The sequence below is a fragment of the Ranitomeya variabilis genome, chromosome 4 (genome assembly GCF_051348905.1).
Source record: "Ranitomeya variabilis isolate aRanVar5 chromosome 4, aRanVar5.hap1, whole genome shotgun sequence".
NCBI lineage: Eukaryota > Metazoa > Chordata > Amphibia > Anura > Dendrobatidae > Ranitomeya > Ranitomeya variabilis.
The window spans coordinates 197355493-197383443 of record NC_135235.1 but is presented as its reverse complement, the minus strand read 5'-3'; the positions used below and the strand labels follow the sequence as shown (position 1 = coordinate 197383443).

Here is a 27951-nt window from a genome sequence, read left to right as displayed (position 1 = left end):
AGATCACTGTGTAATTACAATTGCTCATTTTGCCTTTCTACCCATTTATTATTTTCTATGTAGAAACAGGAAGTCTCTTGTCCCTTCATTTATCTTCACCTCCTAACCAAGCTGCTCCCTCCTTCTCCTGCCAGGGACTTTTGCAGTGACTCATGAGACTCATACAGGGAAAATTGACCTCCTGTTTCTACACTGAGCGTAGAAAGATTCAGCTAGTCAGTTTTTAATCACGTGATGTCACAGACCTAATGGAAAAGAGAACAATCATCTGGGTAAAAAGGCAAACTGAGCAATTGTAAGTGCACAGTGCTATATAATATGATTGCATTATATTAACTGGATGTAAATTTTGATAGGAGGAGTAGGAGGGCTTCTTTAATAACAGGTAAATTGGAAAGTTCCTTATTTCTACAAGCACTTTGTAATTTTATAGATTTAGAAGAATGAAAATAACCCTTTCTTATAATAAATATCATAAAGCCACTAACTTCCAGTAATGGCGAGCAAACTTTAGATAAGCGGTCTCCAAACTGTGATCCACAGCTGTAGTTTTTCAGAAGCTTGGAGCAACTAGATGGAGACCACTGCCTTAAACATAGATAACTTACTAATACATAGAGTTATGTTTTCTGGCCCTCATTACTTATCATGAGCTGCAGATGATCCATAATTTCATTATGAAGAATCTTTAATTGGCAGAAGAAATGTGAAAAGACTATTAGATTGCGTTTTACTCAATTACCGACTCTTCAGTCCATCGTGACCGTTCCCACAGTTATATTTCCTGATACTTTAGACACAGAGAAAGGTACAAGGTGACTACATGTTCTTTTCCCTTCTCAATGGGATTGAACATTACTTCTACATCACTGTCAATCATCCCTAATAGGGGGCAACATTGAAATGTAACATTACAACTCTACAAATCCAAGTGACTCACAACTTCATTTATCCGGAGCAATCAGAAGCACTTTGGATAATTGCTCCTAAAAGAATCAGCAGGTAGCATTTCAGTCCATGGCAAAGTGGCAAAAGAATCATTTTTCTTCGCTCTACATGTTACTTTCAAATGGACTCTAAAACATTGTATTGATTTAGGCTCTCGGAGACTTAACCCCTGGGAGGATTACCGCCATGGCTCTTAAAAAAAATGCACTTAGTCACTTAGAAAATAAACTTTACTCTTAGTTTATTTGGGATTACGATTGGAAAGTGCGACTATGCTTAGAAATGTATTGATTTTTGGGTCAGGCTTTCCAAAGACACAAAATAAACTGGAAACAACGGAATAAAATGTCAACCTTTCAAAGGAAGGAAACTGAAATAGATACTTGTGACTTGCTTAAATTTAGTTTTCCAAAAAGTTCAAAGGTTAACAAAATTTATGGGTCCTTACGGAACCGATAATTATCAGTTTATATGCATCAGCTTCATTAGAAATGTCAGTACCATAAAGACTATTTTACTCTGTACACACAGATGTTCACGTAGTCAGTGTAACATCCACAATTCTGCAGACATCTGTATCTGTGACTCTAATGTCATTTATTGTTCACGTAAGTATAATTACTTAAACAATAAAAGAAAATAAAAAGCAAATAAAATATCTTAAGTTTTTATATTTCAGCTTCTGGGAATTGATAGATACAAAAATGATAAATCACAAATCCAATAAAATGTATAGATATAACTTTTGAAAGCCAATTCGCATGTCCCGATTTCAGATGTGTAATCAGTAACCAAATGAATGTAATGGGACATACTGTTACTCTCCTTATGCCACTGATTTATGGGGATGTACATAGAAGTTTTCTATTATTTTCTTGTGTGTCCAAAGGGAATCCATGAGTATAAAATATGTAGCATGCTCCATTGCATTCTACATCATGGAGGTATTCGCCTCTACAAACATTGTCTCTTGGGGAGAATCCCTTATGGAGATGTCAATCAATGGCACAGTGCAAGCCAACGTGTCCCTATAATGGATTTCTGAGAATAAAATGAGTAACCGTTCAGTGTTTGTATATGCAGCAATGTGTATAGACTATAACAGACCGTCATACTTTATACAAGATAAGCTTCTATACCTTAATATAATTCTCACTTCATTTATGAAAAAAAGAAATCAATGAAAAAATAACTGGAGAAATCTAATACTGAGTGATACAGGGAATTTATTTAATTGAACATATGTACATGTAAAGAGGAAGAGAAATCTCATAGAGATTCGTATCACACAGATGATGTATATAAAAGTGGATCTAGAGGATATATATGATAGCCAGTATCATACAGAGGATGTAGCAGATATATATGATAGCCGGAATCATACAGAGGATGTAGCAGATACATGTGATAGCCAGTATCATACAGAGGATGTAGCAGATACACATGATAGCCGGAATCATAAAGAGGATGAAGCAGATGCATATGATAGCCGGAATCATAGAGAGGATGTAGCAGATACATATGATAGCCGGAATCATACAGAGGATGTAGCAGATACATATGATAGCCGGAATCATAAAGTGGGTGTAGCAGATACATATGATAGCCAGTATCATACAGAGAATGTAGCAGATACATATGATAGCCGGTATCATACAGAGGATGTAGCAGATACATATGATAGCCGGAATCATACAGAGGATGTAGCAGATACATATGATAGCAGGTATCATAAAGAGGATGTAGCAGATACATATGATAGCCGGAATCATAAAAAGGATGTAGAGGATACATATGATAGCTGGAACCATACAGAGGATATAGCAAATGCATATGATAGCCGGAATCATAAAGAGGATGTAGCAGATACATATGAGAGCCGGAATCATAGAGAGGATGTAGCAGATACATATGATAGCCGGAAACATACAGAGGATGTAGAAGATACATATGATAGCCGGAATCATACAGAGGATGTAGCAGATACATATGATAGCCGGTATCATACAGATGATGTAGCAGATACATATGATAGCCGGAATCATACAGAGGATGTAGCAGATACATATGATAGCCGGTATCATACAGAGGATGTAGCAGATAAATATGATAGCCGGAATCATACAGAGGATGTAGCAGATACATATGATAGCCGGTATCATACAGAGGATGTAGCAGATACATATGATAGCCGGTATCATACAGAGGATGTAGCAGATATATATGATAGCCGGTATCATACAGAGGATGTAGCAGATACATATGATAGCTGGTACCATGCAGAGTATGTAGCAGATATATATAATAGCCAGTATCATCTTACTTTCACGGGTGCTCGGCAGCAGAGCATACAAAATATTATGGATAGCAGCTGGATGAGGAGTATTTGTAAGTAGTAGGGAGGATGATGGAAAAAAGAAAATATCTGGGCAGCGACGAGTCGTGGCTGGAATACGAGTTCTTGATGGTCCAGTGAGTTATTGAATGAAATCTCTGTTTATCCTGCCTTTGGCTGCATCGGACCAGTGCTGCTGTTCTGTATGTCATAGCCATCCATTCTACTGAGACAGTAGTGTAACATGGAAACTGTGTATTCTTGGTTGGGAATGGGAGTGATTTTGTTCATATGCTTTCAGGTTGGTGCCCTAGATCTCAGCTGTAATCAGTTGTGGAAATTTCACCAGCTGAAAAGCAACCAACTGTTACTCTCACTTTATTTCCGCAGCTCCCCTGACTATTATTTTTTTCTGTTTTCTAATATCCCATATGGTTTCCTAGATATGGTCCTTTTTATCTAGTACTAATTTGTAAGATCTTTTTCACCTGGTCGTAGGTCACAGGATAATAATGCAAAGCAGTTCAACCCCTTAAGCCCCAAGGGTGGTTTGCACGTTAATGACCGGGCCAATTTTTACAATTCTGACCACTGTCCCTTTATGAGGTTATAACTCTGAAACGTTTCAACGGATCCCGGTGATTCTGACACTGTTTTCTCATGACATATGGGGCTTCATGATAGTGGTAAAATTTCTTTGATATTAACTGAGTTTATTTGTGAAAAAAACAGAAATTTGGCAAAAATGTTGAAAATTTAGCAATTTTCCAAATTTGAATTTTTATGCCCTTAAATCACAGAGATATGTCACACAAAATACTTAAAAAGTAACCACATGTCCAATTTACAACAGCACAATTTTGGAACCAAAATGTTTTTTGTTAGGGAGTTATAAGGGTTAAAAGTTGACCAGCAATTTCTCATTTTTACACCATTTTTTTTTTAGGGACCACATCACATTTGAAGTAATTTTGAGGGGTCTATATGATAGAAAATAACCAAGTGTGATGCCATTCTATAAACTGCACCCCTCAAGGTGCTCAAAACCGCATTCAAAAAGTTTATTAACCCTTCAGGTGTTTCACAGGAATTTTTGGAATGTTTAAAAAAAAAAATAAGCATTTAACTTTTTTTCACAAAAAATTAAATTCAGCTCCAATTTGTTTTATTTTACCAAGGGTAACAGGAGAAAATGGACCCCAAAAGTTGTTGTACAATTTGTCCTGAGTACACCGATAACCCATATGTGGGGGTAAACCACTGTTTGGGTGCATGGCAGAGCTCGGAAGGGAAGGAGTGCCATTTGACTTTTCAATGCAAAATTGACTGGAATTGAGATGGGACGCCATGTTGCATTCGGAGAGCCCCTGATGAGCCTAAACATTAAAATCCCCACAAGTGACACCATTTTGGAAAGTAGACCCCCTAAAGCACTTATCTAGATGTGTGGTGAGCACTTTGACCCACCAAGTGCTTCACAGAAGTTTATAATGCAGAGCCGTAAAAATAAAAAATCATATTTTTTCACAAAACTGATCTTTTTCGCCCCCAATTTTTTATTTTCCTAAGGGTAAAAGAAGAAATTGGACCACAAAAGTTGTTGTGCAATTTGTCCTGAGTACGCTGATACCCCATATGTGGGGGTAAACCACTGTTTGGGCGCATGGCAGAGCTCGGAAGGGAAGGAGCGCTGTTTGACTTTTCAATGCAAAATTGACTGGAATTGAGATGGGACGCCATGTTGCGTTTGGAGAGCCCCTGATGTGCCTAAACATTGAAAACCCCCACAAGTGACACCGTTTTGGAAAGTAGAACCCCTAAGGAACTTATCTAGATGTGTTGTGAGAGCTTTGAACCCCCAAGTATTTCACTACAGTTTAAAACGCAGAGCCGTGAAAATAAAAATTATTTTTTTTACACAAAAATTATTTTTTAGTCCCCAGTTTTGTATTTTCCCAAGGATAACAGGAGAAATTGGACCCCAAAAGTTGTTGTACAATTTGTCCTGAGTACGCTGATACCCTGTATGTGGGGGGAACCACCGTTTGGGCGCATGGCAGATCTCAGAAGGGAAAGAGCGCCATTTGGAATGCAGACTTAGATAGATTGGTCTGCAGGCGTCACGCTGCATTTGCAGAGCCCCTGATGTACCTAAACAGTAGAAACCTCCCACAAGTGACCGCATATTGGAAACTAGACCCCCCAAGGAACTTATCTAGATGTGCTGTGAGAACTTTGAACCCCAAGTGTTTCACTACAGTTTATAACACAGAGCCGTGAAAATAAAAAATCCTTTTTTTCCCACAAAAATTATTTTTTAGCCCCCAGTTTTGTATTTTTCCAAGGGTAACAGTTGAAATTGGACCCCAAAAGTTGTTGTCCAATTTGTCCGGAGTACGCTGATACCCCATATATTGGGGTAAACCCCTGTTTGGGCACACGGGAGAGCTCGGAAGGGAATGATCACTGTTTTACTTTTTCAACGCAGAATCGGCTGGAATTAAGATCGGACGCCATGTCGCGTTTGGAGAGCCCTGATGTGCCTAAACAGTGGATACCCCCAATTGTAACTGAAACCCTAACCCAAACACACCCCTAACCCTAATCCCAAGCACATCCCTAACCCCAAGCACACCCCTAGCCCCAACACACCCCTAACCCTAATCCCAACCCTAACCACACCTCTAACTCCAACACACCCCTAACCCTAATCCCAACCATAACCCTAACCACACCCCTAACCCTGACACACCCCTAACCCTAATCACAACCGTAAATGTAATACTAACCCTAACTTTAGCCCCAACCCTAACTGCAGCCCTAACCCTAACTTTAGCCCCAACCCTAACCCTAACTTTAGCCCCAGCCCTAACCTGTTGTGTATTTGCTTTTTGCTCCCTCTAGTGGTTACTAGTTTTTTGACTCTGGTTTTTCTGTCATTCCTTTTATCCGCACCTGGGTCGTTAGTTAGGGGTGTTGCTATATAAGCTCCCTGGACCTTCAGTTCAATGCCTGGCAACGTAGTTATCAGAGCTAGTCTGCTGTGCTCTTATCTACTGATCCTGGTTCCAGTTATTTCAGCTAAGTCTGCCTTTTGCTTTTTGCTATTTGTTTTGGTTTTGTATTTTTGTCCAGCTTGTTCCAAAACTATATCCTGACCTTTGCTGGAAGCTCTAGGGGGGCTGGTGTTCTCCCCCCGGACCGTTAGACGGTTCGGGGGTTCTTGAATTTCCAGTGTGGATTTTGATAGGGTTTTTGTTGACCATATAAGTTACCTTTCTTTATTCTGCTATCAGTAAGCGGGCCTCTCTGTGCTAAACCTGGTTCATTTCTGTGTTTGTCATTTCCTCTTACCTCACCGTCATTATTTGTGGGGGGCTTCTATCCAGCTTTGGGGTCCCCTTCTCTGGAGGCAAGAAAGGTCTTTGTTTTCCTCTACTAGGGGTAGCTAGATTCTCCGGCTGGCGCGTGTCATCTAGAATCAACGTAGGAATGATCCCCGGCTACTTCTAGTGTTGGCGTTAGGAGTAGATATATGGTCAACCCAGTTACCACTGCCCTATGAGCTGGATTTTTGTATTCTGCAGACTTCCACGTTCCTCTGAGACCCTCGCCATTGGGGTCATGACAGTTTGCCAGGCCAGTATTAAATGTTTAATGCATTGCAGAAGAGGGATTATAAGAAAGAAGATTCTGAGTTTTTTTTTTTTTTTTTTCTTCTTCCCCTTTACCTCAGAGTGGCTATGCTTGCTGCAGACATGAATGTCCAGACCTTGATTACAAGTGTGGACCAGCTGGCTACTCGTGTGCAGGGCATACAAGACTATGTTATCAGAAATCCTAGGTCAGAACCTAAAATACCGATTCCTGAACTGTTTTCCGGAGACAGGTTTAAGTTTAGGAATTTCGTGAATAATTGTAAATTGTTTTTGTCCCTGAGACCCTGTTCATCTGGAGATTCTGCTCAGCAAGTAAAAATTGTTATTTCGTTCTTACGGGGCGACCCTCAGGATTGGGCTTTTTCGCTGGAGCCAGGAGATCCGGCATTGGCTGATCTTGATGCGTTTTTTCTGGCGCTCGGTTTACTTTATGAGGAACCCAATCTTGAGATTCAGGCAGAAAAGGCCTTGCTGGCTATGTCTCAGGGGCAGGACGAGGCTGAAGTGTATTGCCAAAAATTTCGGAAATGGTCCGTGCTGACACATTGGAACGAGTGTGCACTGGCCGCTAATTTTAGAAATGGCCTTTCTGAAGCCATTAAGAATGTTATGGTGGGTTTTCCCATTCCCACAGGTCTGAATGATACTATGGCACTGGCTATTCAAATTGACCGGCGGTTGCGGGAGCGCAAAACCGCAAATTCCCTCATGGTGTTGTCTGAACAGACACCTAATTCGGTGCAATGTGATAGAAAAACCGCAAATTCCCTCATGGTGTTGTCTGAACAGACACCTGATTTAATGCAATGTGATAGAATCCTGACTAGAAATGAGCGGAAAATTCATAGACGCCGGAATGGCTTGTGTTACTACTGTGGTGATTCTACACATGTTATCTCAGCATGCTCTAAACGTATAGCTAAGGTTGTTAGTCCTGTCACCGTTGGTAATTTGCAACCTAAATTTATTCTGTCTGTAACTTTGATTTGCTCACTGTCATCTTATCCTGTCATGGCGTTTGTAGATTCAGGTGCTGCCCTGAGTCTCATGGATCTCTCATTTGCTAAGCGCTGTGGTTTTACTCTTGAACCATTAGAAAATCCTATTCCTCTTAGGGGTATTGATGCTACACCATTGGCTGCAAATAAACCGCAGTATTGGACACAGGTTACCATGTGCATGACTCCTGAACACCGCGAGGTGATACGTTTCCTGGTTTTACATAAAATGCATGATTTGGTTGTTTTAGGGCTGCCATGGTTACAGACCCATAATCCAGTCCTGGACTGGAAGGCTATGTCAGTCTCAAGTTGGGGCTGTCGTGGTATTCATGGGGATTCCCTGCCTGTGTCTATTGCTTCTTCTACACCTTCGGAAGTTCCGGAGTATTTGTCTGATTATCAGGACGTCTTCAGTGAGTCTGAGTCCAGTGCACTGCCTCCTCATAGGGACTGTGACTGTGCTATAGATTTGATCCCAGGCAGTAAATTTCCTAAGGGAAGACTGTTTAATCTGTCGGTACCTGAACATACCGCTATGCGTTCATATATCAAGGAGTCTCTGGAGAAAGGACATATTCGTCCGTCTTCTTCCCCTCTTGGTGCGGGATTCTTTTTTGTGGCAAAAAAGGACGGATCTTTGAGACCTTGTATTGATTATCGGCTTTTAAATAAGATCACTGTCAAATTTCAGTATCCTTTACCGCTGTTGTCTGACTTGTTTGCCCGGATTAAGGGTGCCAAGTGGTTCACCAAGATAGACCTTCGTGGTGCGTACAACCTTGTGCGCATTAAGCAAGGTGATGAATGGAAAACCGCATTCAATACGCCCGAAGGTCATTTTGAGTACTTGGTGATGCCTTTTGGTCTCTCCAATGCGCCTTCAGTTTTTCAGTCCTTTATGCATGACATTTTCCGGAAGTATCTGGATAAATTTTTGATTGTTTATCTGGATGATATTTTGGTTTTTTCTGATAATTGGGATTCGCATGTGGAGCAGGTCAGGTTGGTCTTTAAAATTTTGCGTGAAAATTCTTTGTTTGTCAAGGGCTCAAAGTGTCTCTTTGGTGTACAGAAGGTTCCCTTTTTGGGGTTCATTTTTTCCCCTTCTGCTGTGGAGATGGACCCAGTCAAGGTCCGAGCTATTCTTGATTGGACTCAGCCCTCGTCAGTTAAGAGTCTTCAGAAGTTCTTGGGCTTCGCTAACTTCTACCGTCGTTTTATCGCTAATTTTTCTAGCATTGTGAAACCTTTGACGGATATGACCAAGAAGGGCTCCGATGTAGCTAACTGGGCTCCTGCTGCCGTGGAGGCTTTCCAGGAGTTGAAACGCCGGTTTACTTCGGCGCCTGTTTTGTGCCAGCCTGACGTCTCACTTCCCTTTCAGGTTGAGGTGGATGCTTCGGAGATTGGGGCAGGGGCCGTTTTGTCGCAGAGAGGCCCTGGTTGCTCTGTTATGAAACCTTGTGCCTTTTTCTCTAGGAAGTTTTCGCCTGCCGAGCGAAATTATGATGTGGGCAATCGGGAGTTGTTGGCCATGAAATGGGCATTTGAGGAGTGGCGTCATTGGCTCGAGGGTGCTAAGCATCGTGTGGTGGTCTTGACTGATCACAAAAATCTGATGTATCTCGAGTCTGCTAAACGCCTTAATCCGAGACAGGCCCGCTGGTCATTGTTTTTCTCCCGCTTTGATTTTGTTGTCTCGTATTTACCTGGTTCAAAGAATGTGAAGGCCGATGCTCTTTCTAGGAGCTTTGTGCCTGATGCTCCTGGAGTCGCTGATCCTGTTGGTATTCTTAAAGATGGAGTTATCTTGTCAGCTATTTCTCCGGATCTGCGACGTGTGTTGCAGAGATTTCAGGCTGATAGGCCTGAGTCTTGTCCACCTGACAGACTGTTTGTCCCGGATAAGTGGACCAGCAGAGTCATTTCCGAGGTTCATTCCTCGGTGTTGGCAGGTCACCCGGGAATTTTTGGCACCAGAGATCTGGTGGCCAGGTCCTTTTGGTGGCCTTCCTTGTCAAGGGATGTGCGGTCATTTGTGCAGTCCTGTGGGACTTGTGCTCGAGCTAAGCCTTGCTGTTCTCGTGCCAGCGGTTTGCTCTTGCCCTTGCCTGTCCCGAAGAGACCTTGGACACATATCTCCATGGATTTCATTTCTGATCTTCCGCTATCTCAGGGCATGTCCGTTATCTGGGTGATATGTGATCGCTTCTCCAAGATGGTCCATTTGGTTCCTTTGCCTAAGCTGCCTTCCTCTTCCGATCTGGTTCCTGTGTTTTTCCAGAACGTGGTTCGTTTGCACGGCATCCCTGAGAATATTGTGTCTGACAGAGGATCCCAGTTCGTTTCCAGGTTCTGGCGATCCTTTTGTAGTAGGATGGGCATTGATTTGTCGTTTTCGTCTGCTTTCCATCCTCAGACTAATGGACAGACGGAGCGAACCAATCAGACTTTGGAGGCTTATTTGAGGTGTTTTGTCTCTGCTGATCAGGACGATTGGGTGACATTCTTGCCGTTGGCTGAGTTTGCCCTTAATAATCGGGCTAGTTCCGCCACCTTGGTTTCACCTTTTTTCTGCAACTCTGGTTTCCATCCTCGCTTTTCTTCGGGTCATGTGGAGCCTTCTGACTGTCCTGGGGTGGATTCTGTGGTGGATAGGTTGCAGCAGATCTGGAATCATGTGGTGGACAACTTGAAGTTGTCACAGGAGAAGGCTCAGCGCTTTGCCAACCGCCGCCGCGGTGTGGGTCCCCGACTACGCGTTGGGGATTTGGTATGGCTTTCTTCCCGCTTTGTTCCTATGAAGGTCTCCTCTCCCAAATTTAAACCTCGTTTTATTGGGCCTTACAAGATATTGGAAATCCTTAATCCTGTATCTTTTCGTCTGGATCTTCCTGTGTCGTTTGCTATTCACAATGTATTTCATAGGTCCTTGTTGCGGCGGTACATTGTGCCTGTAGTTCCTTCTGCTGAGCCTCCTGCTCCGGTGTTGGTTGAGGGCGAGTTGGAGTACGTGGTGGAGAAGATCTTGGATTCTCGCCTCTCTAGGCGGAGGCTTCAGTACCTGGTCAAGTGGAAGGGCTATGGTCAGGAGGATAATTCCTGGGTGGTCGCCTCTGATGTTCATGCGGCCGATTTAGTTCGTGCCTTTCATGCCGCTCATCCTGATCGCCCTGGTGGTCGTGGTGAGGGTTCGGTGACCCCTCACTAAGGGGGGGGTACTGTTGTGTATTTGCTTTTTGCTCCCTCTAGTGGTTACTAGTTTTTTGACTCTGGTTTTTCTGTCATTCCTTTTATCCGCACCTGGGTCGTTAGTTAGGGGTGTTGCTATATAAGCTCCCTGGACCTTCAGTTCAATGCCTGGCAACGTAGTTATCAGAGCTAGTCTGCTGTGCTCTTATCTACTGATCCTGGTTCCAGTTATTTCAGCTAAGTCTGCCTTTTGCTTTTTGCTATTTGTTTTGGTTTTGTATTTTTGTCCAGCTTGTTCCAAAACTATATCCTGACCTTTGCTGGAAGCTCTAGGGGGGCTGGTGTTCTCCCCCCGGACCGTTAGACGGTTCGGGGGTTCTTGAATTTCCAGTGTGGATTTTGATAGGGTTTTTGTTGACCATATAAGTTACCTTTCTTTATTCTGCTATCAGTAAGCGGGCCTCTCTGTGCTAAACCTGGTTCATTTCTGTGTTTGTCATTTCCTCTTACCTCACCGTCATTATTTGTGGGGGGCTTCTATCCAGCTTTGGGGTCCCCTTCTCTGGAGGCAAGAAAGGTCTTTGTTTTCCTCTACTAGGGGTAGCTAGATTCTCCGGCTGGCGCGTGTCATCTAGAATCAACGTAGGAATGATCCCCGGCTACTTCTAGTGTTGGCGTTAGGAGTAGATATATGGTCAACCCAGTTACCACTGCCCTATGAGCTGGATTTTTGTATTCTGCAGACTTCCACGTTCCTCTGAGACCCTCGCCATTGGGGTCATAACACTAACCCTAACTTTAGCCCCAACCCTAACTGTAGCCCTAACCCTAGCCCCAACCCTAACCCTAGCCCCAACCCTAACCCCAACACTAACCCTAGCCCTAACCCTAGCCCTAACCCTAGCCCTAGCCCTAAACCTAACCCTAACCCTAGCTCTAACCCTAGCCCTAATCCTAATGGGAAAATGGAAATAAATACATTTTTTTATTTTATTATTTTTCCCTTATTAAGGGGGTCATGAAGGGGGGTTTGATTTACTTTTATAGCGAGTTTTTTAGCGGATTTTTATGATTGGCAGCTGTCACACACTGAAAGACCCTTTTTATTGCAAAACATAGTTTTTGCGTCTCCACATTTTGAGAGCTATAATTTTTCCATATTTTGGACCACAGAATCATGTGAGGTCTTGTTTTTTGTGGGACGAGTTGACGTTTTTATTGGTAACATTTTCGGGCAAGTGACATTTTTTGATCGCTTTTTATTCCGATTTTTGTGAGGCAGAATGACCAAAAACCAGCTATTCATGAATTTCTTTTGTGGGGGCATTATACCGTTCCATGTTTTGTAAAATTGATAAAGCAGTTTCATTCTTCGGGTCAGTACAATTACAGCGATACCATCATATCATTTATATCATTTTTTATGTTTTGGCGCTTTTATACGATAAAAACTATTTTATAGAAAAAATAATTATTTTTGCATCGCTTTATTATGAGGACTATAACTTTTTAATTTTTTCGCTGATGATGCTGTATGGTGGCTTGTTTTTTGTGGGACAAGATGACGTGTTCAGCGGTACCATGGTTATTTATATCCGTCTTTTTGATCGCGTGTTCACTTTTTGTTCGGCGGTATGATAATAAAGCATTGTTTTTTGCCTCTTTTTTAAATTTTTTTTTACGGGGTTCACTGAAGGGGTTAACTAGTGGGACAGTTTTATAGGTTGGGTCATTACGGACGTGGCGATACTAAATATGTGTACTTTTATTGTTTTTATTATTTAGATAAAGAAATGTATTTATGGGAACAATATTTTTTTTCTTTATTTAGGAATTATTATTATTATTTTTTTTTTTACACATCTAAATATTTTTTTTTTTACATTATCACATTATCCCAGGGGGAACATCACTATATAGTGACAGATCGCTGATGTGACACTTTGCAGAGCACTGTGTCAGATCAGCGATCTGACATGCAGGGCTCCAGGCTTACAGGCACCTGCTCTGAGCAGGCGCTGGTAAGCCACCTCCCTGCAGGACAAGGAAGTAGCCCTGCGGCCATTTTGGATCTAGGGCCTGCAGGGAGGAGACGCTCGGTACAAGGTGAGCACATCATGTTGCTCCGAGGGTCTCAGGGAAGCCCGCAGTGAGTCCCCTCCCTGTGCAATGCTTCCCTATGCCCCCAGAACGCTGTGATCATGTTTGATCTCAGTGTTCTGGGGGTTAATGTGCGAGGAGCGGTCCGTGACCACTCCTGGCACATAGTGCCGGATGTCAGCAGCGATAGTCAGCTGACACCCAGCCGCGTTCCCCTGTGAGCGTGGCTGATTGCATATGACGTACTATCCCATCACTGGGAATTAAGTCCCAGGTCACCTAGAGATTATGCATTGCACACTTGTCACTTTAAGTTCTTAATTTAAATATATGGTCTATCTAAATAATGTATGTTAGGTCCGTCAGTGTGAGAGGCCCACCTTGTAGCCACTTTCCGCTCTGTCTAATAGATAAGAGGTCTAAAAAAGCGATTCCCCTTTCAAGTACTAGATCATATTTGGTTCAGTTCAAATATTACATTTTTATTAAAAAAATCTTGAAATTTCTAATATCCGTTAAGCAATTAGACACCAGACCTACCCTAATGACTATCATTCACAAATGGTATACTCTATACAGCTTAAAAGTGAATAGTTACTATTTTTTTTAGATATTCTCCACACATCTTATATTTATATTGCTTTGTGATTGACTGATATTCACCCTGAACCATATATAATATAGAATATAGTGCCAATATATATATATATATATATATATATATATATATATATATACTAGATGGTGGCCCGATTCTAACGCATCGGGTATTCTAGAATATGTAGGTAGTATATAGCACAGGCTATGTACTATATTGCACAGTGACTTAGTATATAACACAACCGACGTAGTATATAACATAGCTACGTAGTATGTAACACAGCGTACGCAGTATATAGCAGAGCCACGTAGTATATAACACAGCCACGAAGTATATAACATAGCCACGCAGTACATTTTAGAGCCACGTAGTATATTGCACAGGCACGTAGTATATTGCACAGCCACGTAGTATATAACACAGTCATGTAGTGTATTGCACAGCTACGTAGTATATTGGACAGTCACGTTGTATATTGCCCAGCTACATAGTATATAGCACAGAGATGTAGTATATAACAGAGCCCACGCAGTATGTAACACAGCCCACGTAGTATATAGCAATGTGGGCACTATATGCGTGGTTAAGAAAGACTTAAAATAAAAAATAAACATATACTCACCTTCCGAAGGCCCCTTGAAGTTCTGGCGCCTGTGTGCGGTGCACGCGGCAGCTTCCGGTCCCAGGGTTGGTATGAGCGCAGGACCTGTGATGACGTCACGGTCACATGACCGCAACGTCATGGCAGGTCCTTCTCGCAGCATAGCATCCTTGGCACCGGAACCTGCCGCTTGCACTGCCAAGGACAGCGCGTGCGTCGGAAGGTGAGAATAACCTTTATTTTTTTATTATTGTTATTTGTAACATTAGATTTTTTACTATTGATGCTGCATACGCAGCATCAATAGTAAAAAGTTGGTCACACAGGGTTAATAGCAGCATTAACGGAGTGCGTTACACCGTGGCATAACGCGGTCCGTTACCGCTGGCATTAACCCTGTGTGAGCGGTGACTGGAGGGGAGTATGGAGCAGGCGCCAGGCACTGACTGCAGGGCAGTAGGGAGGGACTAATCCGACTGTGCCCATCGCTGATTGGTCGCAGCAGCCATGACAGGCACCTGGCGAGACCAATCAGCGACGTGGGATTTCCGTTACGGAAGTTGCAGACAGACAGACAGATTGTAATAATTATAGGGGATAACTCAGGAGACTCTTTGCGTGGAACAAGACAACTACAGGACACAGTTTTAAAAGTGGTAAAGTTTATTTTAGCACACGGTGATTCAAACAGGTGCAGAGAGAAACTCAAGTCCACAACACTTGGTGCAAATGTCAAATGCAGCTCAGCAGTCTATAGGAAACTTCAGAGGAAAATGCAATCACGCAGAAAGTCTATGAAGCACAATTATTCTTGAGGATACTTGACATGAATAAGTCCTTGCTTAGTCCAAAACACAGATAGATATGCTTATAAGGCAGTTCAAATAATATCTTAGCTCAACCAGGGAGGTCTGGGTAATAGTTTCAGGTTCTTGCAGAGCAGCAACAGCTTGCATGTCCAGCAAATGCAGATGGAAGTAAACATGAGCAGCAGATGAAGGAGGATTACTGGAACTGGTGTATGCAGCAGGAACTCAGAGCAGAGTAGCAGGATAACCCCACAGGTTCACAGGAGCAGGTATATAGCCAGGGAGTCACAAGAGGTCAGGAGCTGGATGCAAGGCAGAATACTCTAGCACAGACTGAAGGCTGGGGTGGAGTTTTATAGCAGGAAGACACAGTGCACATTAGACCAAAGACGCCATCTTGGAAAAGGGCAGTAATGCACAAAAAGGTAATAACAAATGTTCAGAGTCCTTAGAAGCGGCCTTAGGACGATCCTGGAGGGAATCTCTGATGAAAACAAGAAATCTTCTGTTGGGCATTGATGTTTTCCACAGGTTACCAAGAGTCTTCCTCAGGGGGATATCCCTGCCATCTTATCAGATATTGGAGCCGATTCCTGCGAATCCTGGAATCAACAATTTCCTCCACCACAAATTGTTCTTGCACATCAATCACCACAGGCTGCAGGAGGTGGCACAACACGTCCCTGGAAGGTATTAGGAGATACAGGCTTTAGTAAAGATACATGAAAAACTGGGTGTACCTTCATTGTCCTAGGCAGCTTCAGCCGGCAGGCCACAGAGCTCACAATACCGTTGATTTTGAAAGGGCCAATGAATTTCTGTCCAAGTTTTTGTGAAGGAACGTTTAACTTCAGATTCTTAGTTGCTAACCACACGGAATCTCCTACCTTCAGCATGGGTGCAGGTTTACGGAATCTATCAGCAGATTTTGCCTCATCATCGCAGTCAGCCTTTCCTCCACTGCCGGAACCGGAGAATTAATTGGAGACTTAGGTAAGATACACGGATGATAACCCATATTGGCAAAGAAAGGTGTAAATTTAGTGGAGGCGCTATGAGAATTGTTATATGAAAATTCGGCTAACGGCAGCAACTCCAACCAATCATCCTGGAGATGGCTGACATAGCATCTTAGATATTGTTCCAGCGTCTGGTTGGTACGCTCAGTCTGACCATTTGTCTGGGGATGGTAAGCGGAAGAGAGACAGACATTAATATTGAGTGCAGAGCAAAACCCCTTCCAGAATCTTGAAGTGAACTGCACTCCATGGTCAGAGATTATCTCATCCGGAACCCCATGCAACCGAAAGGCATTCTGTATAACCAAGTTCACTGTATCTTTAGCTGAGGGGAGGCCGGTGCATGGAACAAAATGAGCAGCTTTAGTCAGGCGATCAACTATCACCATGATTGTATTCATGCCCCCCAATGTAGGCAGCTCCACAATAAAGTCCATTGATATAGACCCCCAAGGGCGGGACGGAACAGGTAATGGTTGTAGAAGACCCGTAGGTGCCACATGAGGAGTCTTGCAACGAGCACACACCTCGCAAGAGAGAACATAGACCTCGGTATCCTTCAATCAAGTTGGCCACCAGAAGAATCGGCTCAGGAACTCTTGTGTCTTCTGTACCCCCCTGTGACCAGCCATCTTGGGAGTCATGTACCAACTTGAGGATCTGCAGACGGATGACCTCAGGGACATAGATACGTCGATCTCTGAACCACATGCCACCTTTAAAGACAAGATTAATATCCACAGGTGGGTTGGCCAGAAATACATTACTGTCATAGGCCTCCCTGCACTCCTTCCACAAGTCCTGATCATGGATAACTCCGATGAAATTGGCATCAGATAGAATGGTCTTGGACGGGGCTCCAGGTACGGAATCCGCAGCATGGATTCGGAATAAAGCATCAGACTTCCCATTACGAGAACCTGGACGGTACGAGATAACAAAGTTAAATTGATTTAATAATAAGTTCCAACGTGCCTGACGAGGAGAAAGACATCTAGCGGATCTAAGGAACTCTAAATTGCGATGGTCAGTTAGCAGTATGATCTGTTGTGCAGCTCCTTGCAGATGATGCCTCCATTCTTTGAAAGCCGCAATAATAGCCAGCAATTCCTTGTCTCCCACGTCGTAATTCTTCTCTGCTGAGGTTAGTCTATGGGAAAAGAAAGCACAAGGATGTAGCAGACCCTTCTCTCCAGTTCTTTGGGAGAGAATAGCCCCCAAAGCATTATCAGAAGCGTCCATCTCCACAATGAAAGAAAGTGTTGGATCTGGGTGTATCAACAGCGGTGCTCATGTGAAACAGATCTTAAGCCGCTCAAAAGCTTCTTGAGCCTGTGATGACCACTTAAAGGGCTTTTCCTTCTTTGTCAAGGAAGTAATGGGACGGACAATATCAGAAAAATTTTGAATTAAGCGTCTGTAGAAATTTGCAAAACCAATAAAACGTTGGTCCTCCTTAAAGTTCTTGGGTACCGGCCAGTCAAGGATAGCCTGAATCTTACCAGATTCCATGTTCAGCCCCTGGGGAGAGAGGATATAACCTACGAACTGTATCTCAGAATGATGGAACTCACATTTCTCCTGCTTAATATACAGATGTTTCTCTTTCAGATGTCTTAAAACAGTTTTGACATGTTCTTCATGTTCCTGTAGAGAGTCAGAAAAAATTAGTATATCGTCCAAATAGATCACTACAAACTGGTCCAACAAATCTCTGAAAATGTCATTAGCAAGGTGTTGAAATGTTGCAGGGGCGTTACAAAGACCGAAGGGCATCACCAGAGATTCAAAGTGTCCATACCGGCATCTGAATGCTGTCTTCCACTCATCCCCTGGACGAATACGCACCAAATTATAAGCCCCACGAAGATCCAGTTTAGAGAACACCTTAAGAATGGCGGACTCTTTCCAGTAATTCGGGAATCAGAGGCAAAGGGTAACAGTTTCGTATGGTTACCTTATTGATTTCCCGATAGTCAGCACAGGGTCTCAGGGTCCCATCCTTCTTCTTTACAAAAAAGATAGGTGCCCCTGCTGGTGAGGAAGAAGGACGTATGAAGCCTTTGGCCAGATTTTCATAAATATACTCCTTTAAGGCTTGAAGCTCAGGTGCCGCCAAAAAGTATACGTTACCAAAAGGAATAGCTGCCCCAGGAAGCAACTCAATGGGACAGTCATAATGCCTGTGTGGAGGAAGCTGATCTGCATTCTTCTTGTCACAGATGTAAGAGAACTCTTTATATGCTGGAGGTAAAGAAAATACCTGTACATGTTGTTCCGTAGCCGTGGACTCAGGGACAGCTTCTGTTAACGCTGAGTTGCTCCTTGTTGGAAAGATAATCTCCTTGGTCTCCCAGTTGATAATTACGTTCTGAGAATGCAACCAAGGAATGTCTAAAATCACAGGAAGATGAGGGGAAGAAATTAGCAAGAAAGAAAGTTGCTCCTGATGATTAGGCTCCAACAAAATTTCAAGGGGTACGGTCTCCTGATCCACAGGCCCAGAGATTAAAGGTGACCCATCCACTGTTTCCATGGTAATTGGAGAGGCTCTTTGTTGAATTTCAATACCATGTTCCTTGGCAAATGCGATATCCATGAAATTGCCACCTGCACCAGAGTCAATCATAGCTGCACTGGAAATCCACTGTCCTGAACACAGGATCTTAATAGGGAGAGAACAGTGAGAGTTCTTTTCCTTAAGCTCCTTGGGGGGTGAAGTCATAGAAAGTGAATGGAATACAGCATTTAAAGGCAAGCTACATTCAGAGATGTCAGATTCATCATCACAGTTGTCATACTCCCCTACTGCTGCTAGCACCGTGTTAGGCCGTCTTGGACACTTAGGACAATTGATCAAGAAGTGGTCAGACTGGCTGCAGTAGAAACATAGACTTTCACGAAGGCGATGCTCCCGGCGCTCATTGATCTCGCGCCTCTGAACGGAATCAATTTGCATGGGCACCTCCTCCACCTCCTGAGATGTTTTACCTGCAGGCTCTTTGGAAGGAAGGGAAAAGTTAGAAATACGGTTATATGCAGCAAACTTCTCCTGCCTACGCTCAGTAAGGCGAATGTTAATGCGCACACAATGCTGTACACGTCTCTAGCTCTTGTGGTGACTCAGAGCGAGCTAGTTCATCTTTTACAATACTAGACAGACCCCTTTTAAAAATAGGCAATTGTGCATAACTGTCCCAATTGGTATCTACCGCTAATCTCCTGAATTCTGTAGCATACTCAATAACAGAACGTTTTGCCTGGCGTAAAGACAATAAAGCGGATTCAGCGGTTGCACGGCGATTAGGATCATCAAACATTAATGCCATAGCGGCCAAGAAATCATCCAAGTTATTTAACCGTGGGTCACGAGACTCAATAATCGGATTCGCCCAGGCGAGCGCTCGTGCGGTCAGCAGCATTATTACACACAATACTTTGGATCTATCATTAGGAAAACGGTCAGCATGCACATCAAAATATAGCATACATTGATTCACAAAGCCACGAAATTTGTTGCGATCACCATTAAATCTGAATGGGGGCAACTTAGGTGGGCTAGCTGGTGGCGGTTGTCGCTTGTGCAACTGTTTGCGTGCTTATGTCCTGAAAAGCCCATCCATACTGGGACTCTATGCCAGCAAGTTTGTTTTCCTGGGCTGCCATGCGGGTGCTTGTCCTGCAAAGTCTGTCCAAACACTTGTTGATTGTGTTCATAGCTTCCAAACTTCTTTTGCAGACCTTCCACATCTTTCAGCAGTGATCTAATTATGGAAAACACCTGCTCTATTCTGCTTTCTGCAGTCATTGTTCCAGCAGTCTCCTTTTTTTTTTTGGCTAGAGTATCCTGTAATAATTATAGGGGATAACTCAGGAGACTCTTTGCATGGAACAAGACAACTACAGGACACATTTTTAAAAGTGGTAAAGTTTATTTTATCACACGGTGATTCAAACAGGTGCAGAGAGAAACTCAAGTCCACAACACTTGGTGCAAATATCAAATGCAGCTCAGCAGTCTATAGGAAACTTCAGAGGAAAATGCAATCACGCAGAAAGTCTGTGAAGCACAATTATTCTTGAGGATACTTGACATGAATAAGTCCTTGCTTAGTCCAAAACACAGATAGATATGCTTATAAGGCAGTTCAAATAATATCTTAGCTCAACCAGGGAGGTCTGGGTAATAGTCTCAGGTTCTTGCAGAGCAGCAACAGCTTGCATGTCCAGCAAATGCAGATGTAAGTAAACACAAGCAGCAGATGAAGGATTACTGGAACTGGTGTATGCAGCAGGAACTCAGAGCAGAGTAGCAGGATAACCCCACAGGTTCACAGGAGCAGGTATATAGCCAGGGAGTCACCAGAGGTCAGGAGCTGGATGCAAGGCAGAATACTCTAGCACAGACTGAAGGCTGGGGTGGAGTTTTATAGCAGGAAGACACAGTGCACATGAGACCAGAGACGCCATCTTGGAAAAGGGCAGTAATGCACAAAAAGGTAATAAAGAATGTTCAGAGTCCTGACACAGATAGACAGACAGACAGACTGAAGTACCCCTTAGACAATTATATACACTCACCGGCCACTTTATTAGGTACACCATGCTAGTAACGGGTTGGACCCCCTTTTGCCTTCAGAACTGCCTCAATTCTTCGTGGCATAGATTCAACAAGGTGCTGGAAGCATTCCTCAGAGATTTTGGTCCATATTGACATGATGGCATCACACAGTTGCCGCAGATTTGTCGGCTGCACATCCCAAAGATGCTCCATACAAGGCAGGATGGATCCATGCTTTCATGTTGTTTACGCCAAATTCTGACCCTACCATCCGAATGTCGCAGCAGAAATCGAGACTCATCAGACCAAGCAACGTTTTTCCAATCTTCTACTGTCCAATTTCGATGAGCTTGTACAAATTGTAGCCTCAGTTTCCTGTTCTTAGCTGAAAGGAGTGGTACCCGGTGTGGTCTTCTGCTGCTGTAGCCCATCTGCCTCAAAGTTCGACGCACTGTGCGTTCAGAGATGCTCTTAGGCCTACCTTGGTTGTAACGGGTGGCGATTTGAGTCACTGTTGCCTTTCTATCAGCTCGAACCAGTCTGCCCATTCTCCTCTGACCTCTGGCATCAACAAGGCATTTCCGCCCACAGAACTGCCGCTCACTGGATTTTTTTTCTTTTTCGGACCATTCTCAGTAAACCCTAGAGATGGTTGTGCGTGAAAATCCCAGTAGATCAGCAGTTTCTGAAATACTCAGACCAGCCCTTCTGGCACCAACAACCATGCCACGTTCAAAGGCACTCAAATCACCTTTCTTCCCCATACTGATGCTCGGTTTGAACTCCAGGAGATTGTCTTGACCATGTCTACATGCCTAAATGCACTGAGTTGCCGCCATGTGATTGGCTGATTAGAAATTAAGTGTTAACAAGAAGTTGGACAGGTGTACCTAATAAAGTGGCCAGTGAGTGTATATATATATATATATATATATATATATATATATATATATATATATATATGTGTGTGTGTGTGTGTGTGTGTGTGTGTACAAATACTCTTGAAATTGTTCCAGAAAATTTAGTATTTCTCCCAGAAAATTATACTGTAATTACACATGTTTTGTTATACACATGTTTATTTCCTTTGTGTGTATTGGAACAACGCAAAAAACAGATAAAAAAGCCAATTTGAACACCATTTCACACAAAACCCCAGAAATCGGCTGGACAAAATTGCTGGCATTTTTCCAAAATTGTGGATAAAACACTTTGTTTCAAGCATGTGATGCTTATTTAAACTCACCTGTGGCAAGTAACAAGTGTGGGCAATATGGAAATCACACCTGAAACCTGATAAAAAGGGGAGAAGTTGACTAAGTCTTTGCATTGTGTGTCTGTGTGTGCCACACTAAGCATGGAGAACAGAAAGAGGAGAAGAGAACTGTCTGAGGACTTGAGTACCAAAATTTTGGAACATATCAACAATGTTAAGGTTGCAATTCCATCTCCAGAGATCTTGATGTTGTCCAGGGTGTGCAACATAAGAAGTTTACAACCCATGGCACTGTAGCTAATCTTCCTAGATGTGGATGGCAGAAAACAATTGATGAAAGGTAGCCCGGAGTTTGGATAAGCAGCCCCAATCAAGTTCCAAAGAAATTCAAGCTGTCCTGTAGGCTCAGGGTGCATTAGGGTCAGCGCAAACTATCCGTTGACATTTGAATGAAATGAAATGCTATGGCAAGAGATCCAGGAGGACCCCACTGCTGACATAGACAAAATGTATGTAAGTCAAAATCCTTCTGGGAAAGCATCTTGTGGACAGACAAGACCAAGATAGAGCTTTTTGCTAAAGCACATCATTCTACTGTTTACTGAAAATGGAATGAGGCCTACAAGGAATAGAACCCAGTGCCTACAGTCAAATATGGTGGAGGTTCAAAAATGTTTTGAGGTTGTTTTTCTTCCTCTGGCACTGGCTGCCTTGACTGTGTACAAAACATCGTGAAATCTAAAAATTACCAAAGGATTTAGGGCCGCAATGTAGTGACCAGTGTCAGAAACGTTGGGTTTGCATCGTAGGTCATGGGTCTTCCAGTAGGACAATGACCCCAAACATACTTCAAGATGGTGGATGGAAACAAAGCTCTGGAGAGTTCTGAAGTGGCCATTAATGAGTCCGGATCTCAATCCCATTGATCACCTATGGAGAGATTTTAAAATTGCTGTTGGGAGAAGGCAGTTTGCAAAACAAGAGTGCTCCAAAATTCCAGCTGAGAGGTGTTAGAAGCTTGTTGATGGTTATAGGAATTAATTGCAGTTATTTATTCCAAAGGGTGTGCAACCAAATATTAAGTTGAAGTTGCCAACAATTTTGTCCTGTCCATTTTGAGGGGTTTATGTAAAGTGATGTCCAATTAGTCTTTTTTCTCTGTTTTTTTTTTGTATTGTTCCAATACACACAAAGGAAATAAACGTATATAACAAAACGTTCCTTTGTAGTTATTTTCTGGGAGAAATACGTAATTTTCTGGTACAATGTCAAGAGTGCCAACACGTTCGACCATGACTGTATATATCTTACTCATTTTCAGCACAATTTATGCTTCAGTTGAATATCTGACAAATCTCTTACACAATACTTGGAGCAAGCCTAGGTTACCTGTGTACTGCAAAGTATATTTTAATATGACAGATCACTAAGAAACATGATGTGTAAATGAATGGTTGTAGAGGGTTTGGGGATATTCTATAGATCACAATAGCCTTGATTGAATACCATTTTTCTCAGAGAATTTGTCTGCATGAAGCATAAATCCACCTCCAGTGAATTCTATAGTATACATTGTATATGCTACAATTATATTGTATCTTTATGGCGGCTGTTTATATAATGCACAAGGTCTATGTAACCACAAATCAGTATTTGGGTAGCGAGATACCAGTATATTTTTCATTGAAGTGAAGTCATGGAAACAAATCAGATAACCGAGGTATCTGCCAGCAATTTCCACCATCAACTCATGAACAAGTGATTGCTTGGTTCCCTCTTCACCTGAAAGCGGCAGTAGGTGAATGCACACAGGTGCGACGCACTTAACCCTTCAAGAACAAATGAATACCTATGGCAGGTCATAGGAAATAAAAGAAAGCAGTGATATAAAAGAACAGTGACTTCTGCGATCTGGATGCATATCTTTTTTTTTCCGGTAGGATTTCTGCATTTAATACCCATCAGGGGCGGAAATATCATTGGTGCAACCTGTGCAACCATACAGGGTTGTCAACTTGACTTTTAATGTAAAAAAAATTCACAATATTTTTTTATGAACACATTAAAAAAATAATAAATTATTAATTATGATTATAAGTGAAATATGTCTGCAGAACATGATTCTGATATGAAGCTGCAATCATTGTGTAAAATGATGATATTATAATCAAAATAATCTGAATAAATTGCGGACGCCTTAAAACATTTTTTTACCAACAAGGAAAAAAAAAAGTGCCTTATTTTTACGGATTGTTTGGAATTTCTGGAAGGATGTGGATAGGTAAAGGCCACAAGCAAATTGTGTGATGTCGCTATATTCACCTGTTGTGAAAACCAAGAACTATAGAGCAAACTTGACCACAAGCAATAAAACACATGGGGGCAAATGTTGTCAACAGGCAGCAAACTTTAAAGGTCTCTTCTTCATCCTCAGCTCCTGAGACTTAAGCACCAGATTGTAGCAAATGGGAGAAAAGGGAAAACAATCAGATCTAGTGTTATCCTCTAGTGATATCAGATGCTGCCATACTCATCAACACATTGTCAATCCGGGGATGTGAGAAGAATTGCAGCTTGATATCACCTTCACAGCGGCACCTTATTTATAGACATCTATCATCACACCTTAGGGGAAAGGTGACTTCCACTTCAAGGAGAACTACAAGTCTCAGAATCCTCATTAGCTATAACAATCTATGACCATTAATCTTCACCTGGAAGGGAAACGCTTAGACCTGTTGTTCTAGAATTGGAAGAGCCACATGTGGAGTTGTCGACTGTTTCTCTAATGTAAATATTGATGTTCTAAAACGTAAACATTCCAATTCCATGGGAGCAAACACATAAGAAAATGCTGCTGTTACAAGAAAGGGTTAATGTTAAAGATCACACCCTACACTATACCATAAATAGAAAGAGGAGAAGGAGAAGAAGAGGAAGAAGGAGATGAACAAGAATAAGAAGGGGAAGAAGAAGAAGGAGAAGGGGAAGAAGAAGAAGGAGATGAAAAGTAGGAGAAGAAGAAGAATAAAGGGAAGGGAAGAAGAAGGATAAAAAGGAGATGAAGAAGAAGGAGAAGAAGAAGAGGAAGAATGAGGTGAAGAAAAAGGTGAACAAGAAGAAGGAGAAGGGAAGAAGAAGAAGGGGAAGGAGAAGAAGAAAAAGAAGAAGGAGAAGGTGAAGAAGAAGAAGAAGAAAAAGGAGATGAAGAAGAAGAAGAGAAAGGGGAAGAAGAAAAAGGAGAAAAAAAGGAGGAGTAGGGAAAGAAGAAGGAGAAGAAGAAGGAGGAGGAGAATAATAATAATAATAATAAAGGAAAAGATAAAGAAGAAGAGCAAGAAAACAAAGAAGGAGGAGGAGAATAATAATAATAAAAAGAAGAAGAAGAAGAAGGAGAAGTAGAAGAAGAAGGAGGAGAAGAAGAAGGCGGCTGGACTCCATACATTGGTGCCATAGCGATATGTGGTTTATATAGAATTCTTCCATTGTGTCAATGCCACAAGTGTCTTTTTTTTGCAAACCAAAATGACTGTAAATCAGAAACATATTCCTGCCTAGTATAGCTGTGGGGTATGAGGAGATCTCCTTACCTGTTCTCAGCCTTTCCTTCTAAGTTCTTTTGTTCTTCTTCCAAGCTAATCAGCAAGTCAAAGCAAGGACAGGGAAGACAGGAGAAAGTGAACCCAAAGCCTGAAGCCTGTGCCTTTGCCTTTGTCCAGCACTCCCAGTGCTGACTGCTCTCCTTTGTGTTGGTGGAGGGAGCTGTCCACAGCTCAGTGCTGAACAGAGCAGTGAGAACAGAGTTGTTTGGCTAAGGTGGAGCCCCAGCAAGCCTGGGGGGTGGAGACAAACACATCCACAGCCAGGAATCTTCTTTATCAGAAGGACTCTTCCATCTGTCTGCAACAGGCAGGGTGGTGAGGATGGAGGAAGCTGTCACCTCCTAATGCAAACTGTTGCTAACAACTTGCCTGCATTGTGTGTGCACATACCCTGCTACACCTCATGTATTCATCCTGCAGACCTGCATAGTCCAGACACCTCCTGCCCAGCAGATGAAGCACAGCTGTCTTTTCAGATGTAGTAGAGCCCAGTATGCCATTTATTACACACTATAGTGAATTCCATATTTTTAGCTGAGTTTGACTTTTTTTTATCAATTCATTGAAATATTCAGAGTAACATATAAGAAGACAAAAATAATGCAACTCTAGAGTTAAAAGACAAAAAATGAGATCTGCCACTCATGAGTCCAGTTACCTTTCTCTTGGCTCGAGATATCCCAAGATAAGTGTCGGGAGATGATCACATTTTGGGTGGAAAAATTTTATAATCTCATAACACAATTTTATTTCTTCAAAAATTCTTATCTAATGTCACCTAAACTGAACCAAAAGGAAAAGTAAGAAACACATCTGTGCTTTCTATGCACTCATCAGCTTTGAAATTGCAACGCCAAAAAGGGAAAGTCGTGGAAATCACAGGATGGAAACTTGTTAATGATGTATAAATGATGAAAGAATGGAAACAAAATTTTCAAAACATCTCGATCTGTTCAGTTTGGAGTAAGAACGTCACGTGCAGAAATCCTGTGATGTTATTAATAGTCGTCTGAGGAATGTTCTGTCGCACTGAATGTAGTTGGGTAAATCATCGAGTTCCGCTGCTGGCAGCTTTGCCAACCAATGACGTCCCTGATGTGCTCAATGGGAGACAAGTCCGGAGTTGCTGCAGCAATGGGAGCAGGTTTAGGCCACGTAGGCTGCTCATAGTGGCAGAGTTCTTGTCCAAGAACAACCGCAATCCAATATTCCCTTAACGCTCCCATCCCGCTGTCCATTCCTGCACAGCTCTTCAAAGTTACTGACCCCCCTGACTTGGCACCACATACATTATGCACATCTGTCCATTGCTTTGATATGGGCAGCAAATGTGGCAGGAGCAGCAGCAACAAGTTGGTGGAGCAGGAGCATATGAGCCAAATGGACAGGTTAGTGCTGCAAGGGTCTCTCTCCACAATCCCGGAGTAGATGGTGCGACACTGGAGTAGGTGGCGCGCCATAGTTTTCCCTCAAATCCCCCCTCCTCCTCAACGTTGAGGGCGCGCCATGGCATCCTGTACAGTATGGTCAACTAGGTGTCAAGTCCCTTTCTATTGATTAATATATAAATGCCTTATCATCCCACATTAAACATGCGATCCAGGAGTGCAACATTTTCAATCAGCTTCAGAGCAGATCTACTAGATTTGGCAAACTAAGCGATCTCCGTAACTCTGACCGAGGCATGGTCATAAACTACTTGACTCAAATAATTAAAAAATTGCCAACTTTGCGTAGTTTATCAATGCAGTAACAATGTTAAGAGAGTCCAGAGAATGGTGTAATTGAGGAAAAATGGGATCTTGTGAACATAAACAGCTCGTCAAGGAGAGGGGTCAGAGGAGAATGTCAAGAGCTGATCTGAGGAACATGTTAAGAAAGGTCAAGAACATTACTGCCAGTTTCTAGTCTGATGCTCCAACTAGCAGGTTACAACTCCTCATTCCATGGCACGGATGGACGACAACAGACAATTAATTGGATAAGGTAAACAGAAAGACTAAAGTGCAAAGAAATTGGATCACTGAGCAGTGGAAAAACATTGTGTTAGAAGATGAATTGAGACTTTCTGCACCATGTGGGTTGGAGGGTAAGAAATTGTAGGAAGCACCATGAATGAATCTATGAACCTTTCTTGTCTCGTGCCAGGCTGGTGGAGAAATAATGTGGGGAGTATGGAGAATATTTTCATGTTACACCCTCTGATACATGTGGATGGACATTTGGACTGTAGGACTTACCTAAACATTGTGGCCGACCAAGTTGATCCCATCATGGCAGCTCTTTACCCTTTAGAAGAAGGACATG

At 42.5% G+C, this 27951-nt stretch overlaps 1 protein-coding gene across 2 annotated transcripts in view; it reads right to left on the bottom strand.

Annotated features, from left to right (window-relative positions):
* The window catches only part of LOC143770190 (synaptotagmin-1-like), a 261510-nt gene extending 235488 nt beyond the window's left edge, over nucleotides 1-26022 (bottom strand). The window contains exon 1 of one of the 2 annotated variants that reach the window (XM_077259562.1): nucleotides 25633-26022. The gene's annotated coding sequence lies outside the window, so the exon portion shown is untranslated. The remainder of the gene's footprint in view (nucleotides 1-25632) is intronic. The other variant, XM_077259563.1, reaches the window with a different exon arrangement.
* Between the last annotated feature and the right edge of the window lie 1929 nt (nucleotides 26023-27951).